Raw genomic sequence first — 7,690 nt, 5'->3', positions numbered from 1 at the left:
TTTTTTTTTTTTAAAGGGGCGGTGACCCTGGGTGGCTCAGTTGGTTAAGCATCTGCCTTCGCCTTGGGTCATGATCCCAGGGTTCTGGGATCAAGTCCCTCATGGGACTCACTGCTCAGTGGGGAACCTGTTACTCCCTCTCCCTCTACCCCTGGCTCGTGCTCTCTTTCACTCTTTATGTCAAATAAATAAATAAAATCTTTAAAAAAAATAGAAACATTATATAACGTATATATATAACATCATACTACAGTAAAAAGTATTGTTATATATATGCAATGTCATAGAACAATTATACAATGTATAACATTGTATACAGCATAATTTATAACATAAATGTTATATTACATGATATATATTATATATACAAACAACATAGAAATTTCTGCAGTGACCTTTGCTGACCTCCCCCCCCCAAGTGCTTTCCCTTCGGGATCTGAACAATCAGAGTTGATATTCTGCACCAAAAAAATAAGAGGCAATTTACTCATCTTCCTTGTTCTAAGGATATTCAAATAATCTCTGGACAATTTTAAAAGATTCACATATCCTCGAGGAAGACCTTCTGACAAAATGAAGCAGAGATTTTTTTTTTTAAGTGAGGAGAGAAGAAAACACAAGCGCCACTAAAATCATAAAATTATGTAAATTAGGCAAATATCTGTTTAAATTCAGGCAGAGTGAATTAACAATCTGGATGACCTCACAGTGAATTTCTAAGGTCTGTAGCACGTAGGGGAGGAAAATTCCTTTTCCTTCCAGTCTCCTAGTTTCAGAGCAGGTCTCAAAACCTTTCATCAGTGGGATGGACGGTCCTTTGTAATCTGGGAAATACCTAGAGAGTCAGTTTGCAGGGAAAGCCAGAGCTGGGGTGTGGCTGTCACATGGCTTTCTCACGAGGGCTGTATCTCCATCACTCCCCTCATCAGACCTGGTTCCACATCTCCGACGGAGGAGACGTTTTCAGTACGGTATTCTCCCTGGATCCCCCGGTGTCATTTCTTCATTCACAGTCAAATGTACCTGAATTAATCATATATGCTTGTGTGCTTGTGTATCAACTACACACAACTTCCTCCCCCCAGGAAGAACTGGCTTTGCTTTCCATGACCCTGTCTGACTTTCACGCCAACCAGTGATCTCAATGTTGGAGTCCCCTTCTTTTTTTTTTTTTTTTTAAAGATTTTATTTATTNATTTGACAGAGATAGAGACAGCCAGCGAGAGAGGGAACACAAGCAGGGGGAGTGGGAGAGGAAGAAGCAGGCTCATAGCAGAGGAGCCTGATGTGGGGCTCGATCCCATAACGCCAGGATCACGCCCTGAGCCGAAGGCAGATGCTTAACCGCTGTGCCACCCAGGCGCCCCTGGAGTCCCCTTCTTGTCTTAGGAGCAACTCATCTCAAGATTCTGATCCAGGCTGCATTTACATTTCCTCTCTAAAATAAAAACTAACCCTGAGTGGGCACTAAGCACATGTCCAGCATCGTTCTGTCTGCCATAAAACTAATGTTGCATTGTTCAACATCCCCGTGACACACGTGCACCATTTTCCCCATTTCACTTCTGAAGACACTGAAGAGCAGAAATGCAGATTTGCCATAAATCATGCCACGGTAGGACCAAAATCTGTGACATGGACCCTGACTCCCAAGAAGTCTCCATGCCTTCATCCCTGAGGCTATGAATATGCCAAAAGGGACTTTGCAGATATAATTAAGGTTCCTAATCAGTTGACCCTAAAATGTGGAGATTATCAACATAGGTATCCTGGTAGGTATCCAGGTGCGTATCCAGGTAGGTTCCATGTAATCACATAAACCCTTAAACGCAGAGACAGAGAGGATATCAGAGAAATTCAAAGTATAAGAAGGATTTGGTAATGGCATCGCTGGCTTTCAAAAGGAAAGGGGCATAAACCAAGTAGGGTAGGTAAGCCTCCAAAAGCTGATAATGACCCCTGGCTGAAAGCCAGCCAAGAACCAGGGACCTCAGGTCTGCTCTCACTGTCATGCCAATAATCTGAGTGGGATTAGGAGAAAATGCCCTCCCTCCCAGCCTGCAGGTAAGAGCCCAGCCCCATTTACACCTTGATTTCAGATTTGCGAGACCGCAAGCAGAGATTCCAGCCAAGCCCACTCAGATTCCTGACCTACAAAAATCTGCCATCATAATACAATGAAGTTGTTTGGTACTGCTACATTTGTGGTGATTTGTAACGTTGTGGAAGCAAACCCACAATCGCAAACAAACCAAAAAGAAATTGTGTTGCTGTTGACACCAAAGCTTCTCTGACCCGACCTTGAAACTGCAACACGTTCAACTCACCAGGATCACGGTACTGAGCTCTTACCTGCAAACTCCCAGCCCAGCTGGGATTCACCTCTTCATGCCCAAGCACCCCTTCTCCAAACACTCTGCCTTTCCTAAGGCCAACCCCTTCGGTTAAATGTTTGCAGGGCACACAGAAACATGGAAATTTCTAACTTGAGTTGCTAACTCGCTTCCCTTCATCAAGGGGGAGATTAAAACCTACACTCCGTCATCTTGTCTTCTTGGCTTCTTTGTCCTTGATATTACCAAAACTGATATATTCCACTATGAATTTTTATGTTGGTCTTCCAACTGAATCATAACCTAGTAATTCCCTTGTCCGAGCATCTTTCTCTTTATTCGGTCGTCTCTTTCTTCCACTTTTTTCTGAACAAAATAGAAATACTGAAGATAAATACATAAGAAATGCGGACAGGGGGGTAAATGTATGTGGATCTTATTTCATAGCAGATTCTCCTTAAATTGTACTAAATTTCGCTCCTCACAAGACCCCTGGGGCTCCTCATAAACGGGTCCCTGCTAATGTCCACCACGTCACTCTTGCCCCTCTCCCCTTTATCCACGGTTTTCTAGACAGAGGACTGGCTTTCCAGTTAACCAGTCAACTACAGCAGTACCCTGTAACTACTGAATTAATTCACTTACCTAGGAGGGGCACTACCCGGAATTCCTCATCCCACCCCCATGGATTCTACTGGTCTTAGGAAGTTCTTTTATTTTCCTAATAGGGTCAAAGAGGATATGGCCAATCTTGGGGCCATTACAATATGAAACTACTGGGATGATACCATGGCCGCCAACGTTTGAGTCACAGGCATACACTATCTGTGCACTCGGAGATTTTTAGTAAAGCTGGTTGGGTTATCTCTATTTATGTACACTCTTAACAAGGGAATTTTGTTAGAAACATTTAAAAATACCTGGGGAAGACATCAACCCATGAACTGGGTGCAGCAGCTGAACAATGAAACTTTAATAGCAAACTTACAGGCATACCTCAAGGAAACTATCTATGCCTTTTGAGACAGGTGTTTTGTGTGGACTTCGGCTCTGCCTTGCTCTCAATCCAGAAACCCCAGTCACGTGAGTTTTCTGTCTAGGGCTAAGGTGGGGTGGTACCTCGATGATGATGTCAATTGCCCTCAAAAGATTCAGCGTCCAAGTTCCCTGGCGTGACACGGCTTGACATCCACTGAAATCTACACAATAATTGTTCCTACCTCCAAATGGTGTACCTTTCATTACCTTGTCATCATATTTAGTATTTAGGCTAGATTGACTACAGAATCTGTGAGAATCAGAGGTAATCTAATCAAATTAAACAACAGCTGTGATGTTCAGTTGCAATTATTATTGCCAATTATTAGAACAAGGTCACTTGTGGATAAAGTGCAAGTTGTCAAACCAGCCCTTAAATATGTGTCTGCCCAGAGTTTAACTGTTTGCTCTTTTTCTCTATGAAACATGCCCTTTCTAGATGCATTAACAAGACCTACTCTCTGACCTCCTGGCTGAAGACCCTTGCAGGAGAGGGTAACTCTATCAACATATTACCAACCTCAAGGCCTCCTCTGAGGACCCAGACTACTGCATTTTTGTTTATCTTCAGGTTGACCCTGTAACTACATATTTTATTACCACTTAACCCGGTTAAGTGCTGGCCACCAAATGCCAGGGAGAGCTGCTCCGAAAACAAGTGGCTAAGGAACAGTTCCAGATAAAAGTAAAAGTAAATACAATGCATGATATTGGGTTGCTCTGACGGGGAAACAGAAGTAACACTGGGGAAATGGACAAAATATGAATACAGAAGTAGACAGACAACAGCACTGCATGCAGCTCAAATTTCTTGACTGTGACCATTGTACCTAGTTATGTAAGAGGATGTCTTTGTGCCTCTGAAGACACATACACTGAAATATTTAGGGGTAAAAGAGCTTCTAACTTACTCTCAAAGGGGTCAGGAGAGAAGAGACAGATAAAAGGGAGGCAAATGTACACAACTGATAAGCGTACATAAAAAGTAGACAATATGCTGTGGACTAGCTCCCCAACTTTTCTGTATGTTTAAAATAATATTAAAATAAAAACATTCCAAAGTATTAAATGTTGACACATATAAGCATTTACTAGCTCAAGAAAGGTGACTTCCAAAGAACAGGATATAAAATCTGGTGATAAGCGTATACACCCAACATATAAAGACTTGAGTTGCAATCTTTGAAGGAAGATATAAGCTACGGATCAAACGATGAATGCATAAATATTGAACAGACTCTACAAATCCATACATATGAGGCTGCAAGACTGCAATAAAAACAAATTTATTTCCATTGCATTTGTTTTAATCTCCAGCCGCCAGCAGGAGATTTAGCACCCGATGCATTTTCAATTAATTCAACATACAGAATGCATCTGTGGGATGTTTGTGGTCCTTTAAGACCCTAGTCATCTTCTTGATGGTTTCACCATCCAAAAGAAAAGAACAAGAAAACACAAAAAAGTCTCCCTTGGTTTGCTTCATTGTTTCTTTCTTTTCTATGCACACTGCTCTCTTAAAAGATTTTCTTTCACACAAAAAATATGCATTTGAAGAGGACATGCGCTTCCATAAAAAGGGAATAGAATAAAAGGATGGAATACAACTTCGATTCTGTGAAATCAAAAATTCTGAATTATGGCTTCTTTTTTTTTTTTAAAGATTTTATTTATTTATTTGACAGAGAGAGAGAGACAGCCAGCGAGAGAGGGAACACAAGCAGGGGGAGTGGGAGAGGAAGAGGCAGGCTCATAGCAGAGGAGCCTGATGTGGGGCTCGATCCCAGAACGCCGGGATCACGCCCTGAGCCGAAGGCAGACACTTAACCGCTGTGCCACCCAGGCGCCCCTGAATTATGGCTTCTTAATTTCTACAAACCCTTCCCGTTTCCGTGTCCATGTCTTCCATTGAATAGAGATTTGGAGGACACATACATTTCACAACCACTGATAACCACTTTGGAATAAAAACCTTCCAAAGTTAGAAAATGATGCTGTCAACTTTTCTTGTAACTCCCAGCCCAATGAACTCCCAGCCACGGATCACGTCTTGGGGATTATCTCTGACTCTGGCCTGCTCTCTTTCTTTACACCTACACCTCTGGACTAAGAATTATTTGAATTCAAAATCCATTGTCTTTGCTTTTGCTAGTTTATCTTACCAAAGTTTCGTGATAATGTTACATGTACCCGAGAGTTCTATTTGCTGTGTCCTGACTCACCAACGACGAACTAAAATATTGCTAGAACAGTTTCCTGTGCCAGGATACTTTTCAATCTTCCATGCCCTCGGGATTCACATTCAATGTGAAGATGCCTCTGTATGAACAATGCAATCAAATGGTCTCCAAGGCTGGACAGAAAGGCTCTTACACTTTTGCTTCAACTCCACGATTGCTGGAGAATAAGTAAACAATAAATGGTTTTGCAGTGCCAAAATGATACAGCAGCCATTAGAAACGGGANCCAGATTCACAGGTTTGAGCCTCGCTTGGAAAAGTCTTACTGTCATAAATTAAAAGAATGCCTAGCTTTTTGTAAACTGACTTTTGTTTTGCCTTTATCTTGGGCTCCTGTGTAAGTCCCACGTCCGTTATGAAATAAATCAGCTCTTGGAGACACAGTGGTTAACCAAGAGATTACTAAGTTGAAGCGACTCCATCATTAATGGCAGCATTGCTAGCCGAGGCAGAACACACACACCAACAATGAACTTTGTCTTAAAAACTTCATCCCTCACCCAACGAAGTGAGCCTGTTTCCTGACAACTGATCAGAACTGGGGTAAGCACTGTGGCCAAAATGGGGCCAATTAGATTCCTCCTTCTGAGGGTAGGAGCTCAAACCTAAAAATATGCCGTCAACTATGCAATAGTTTTTTGAAATAGGAGACATCAGCCTGGGCGCTAACTAGAGGAAGACAAACTACAACAAATCAAGAATCCAGTACGTGGGCTTGTTCAAAGATACATTTGCAGGAGAAGGTAAAGTCATACCCGTGATACAGATAGAAAATGAGTGTTAAAGATTTGATTATACTCTTGCGACAGGGGGGCAAGGAGGCAGATGTGGAAAGGCCAAGTCAACGATGCACCCAAATTGCATATGGCGGCAAACCACTTCTGCTAGGAGGAGAAAAGTCTACCCAAGTCCACAGAGTCTGCAGATCCATCAGTTAGCTACAATGCAGAGATGCAAAGTGGCTAAAAGACAATGAACTGTGCTGGGAGCAGACAGCCCAGAAGACTGGGCTCTAGGAAATGCACAGATTTCTATGGCAGAATACCTGATATCTTTCTACCTCTTCCCACCCCCAACCCTACCACACCCCTATACCATGCACCACAAGGTCCAATCTGGTCTCTTATTCAGGGTCCATACGGACTGCTAGGATAGCAGAAGGTCATATTTAATTCCCTCAATCAGGATGTCACGGCAACGTCTTCCAAACTCCCAACAACTTTTATGTCATTCTTTATAGCACTTACCACACACTAATTTGAATTACTGTGAGTCCTGTTTTGTATCCCCTTGATCTACACCAGAGCCCCTCGCAAAGGCTTTATGTAACAGACATAATTCCATGAAGCTTTGTGAGATGAAAGGATGGGCATTTCTCATTCCAGCTTAAGGTCCTCTGTCCCTTCCCACAAATACCCCAATTCCGTAAGGCATGTACGAGTTACTTTTATAGCCGTTACATCTTCAGGAGTTAACTTTGAATATCTGCTCTGGGCAAGAACCATTCCCAACCACCAAGTGTGCACACGCGTGCACACACACACGCACTCCCGGTCCCTCCCCGCCTCCCTCTCACATTACTGAGAACTTCCTCCCCAACATCCCAAATACTGGGTCCATTAAGCATGTGGGCAGCGGGAGGTCTCACCCTCTCGACACACCTAGCCTCACAAGAGTGGACGATGCTAGTGGAACGTTTACAAACACATTCTTCTCTATCGGGAATTTGTATCTGAGACTTAGAGACGCTGTCCCTTTGAGCAGAAATCATGCAAAATCAGCATGGGATGACACGGCCGTGTTCCTGGATGCGTGAGGAACAGGAAAAGCAAGAGAGGAAAGATCATTTTCAAAAAAAAAAAAGTGAAGTGTGACTCTTATACAGATGAAAAGTGAACACATTAAAGATTTTATTTTACTCATTAATCAACAAGAGACCCAAACACATGTTAGAGCTGGTTCAAAGGGGGGACAAGCACACAGTCATATGGAGCCAAGGAACTGAACTGTAAATCAAGGCAAAACTTTTTTTGGTGGGGGTGGGTCGGTTAGTTAAAACTTACTTTCTTTTTTTTTTTT

The sequence above is a fragment of the Ailuropoda melanoleuca genome, chromosome X, assembly GCF_002007445.2.
Source record: "Ailuropoda melanoleuca isolate Jingjing chromosome X, ASM200744v2, whole genome shotgun sequence".
In the NCBI taxonomy this organism is placed as follows: domain Eukaryota; kingdom Metazoa; phylum Chordata; class Mammalia; order Carnivora; family Ursidae; genus Ailuropoda; species Ailuropoda melanoleuca.
This window is presented reverse-complemented; position numbering follows the sequence as displayed.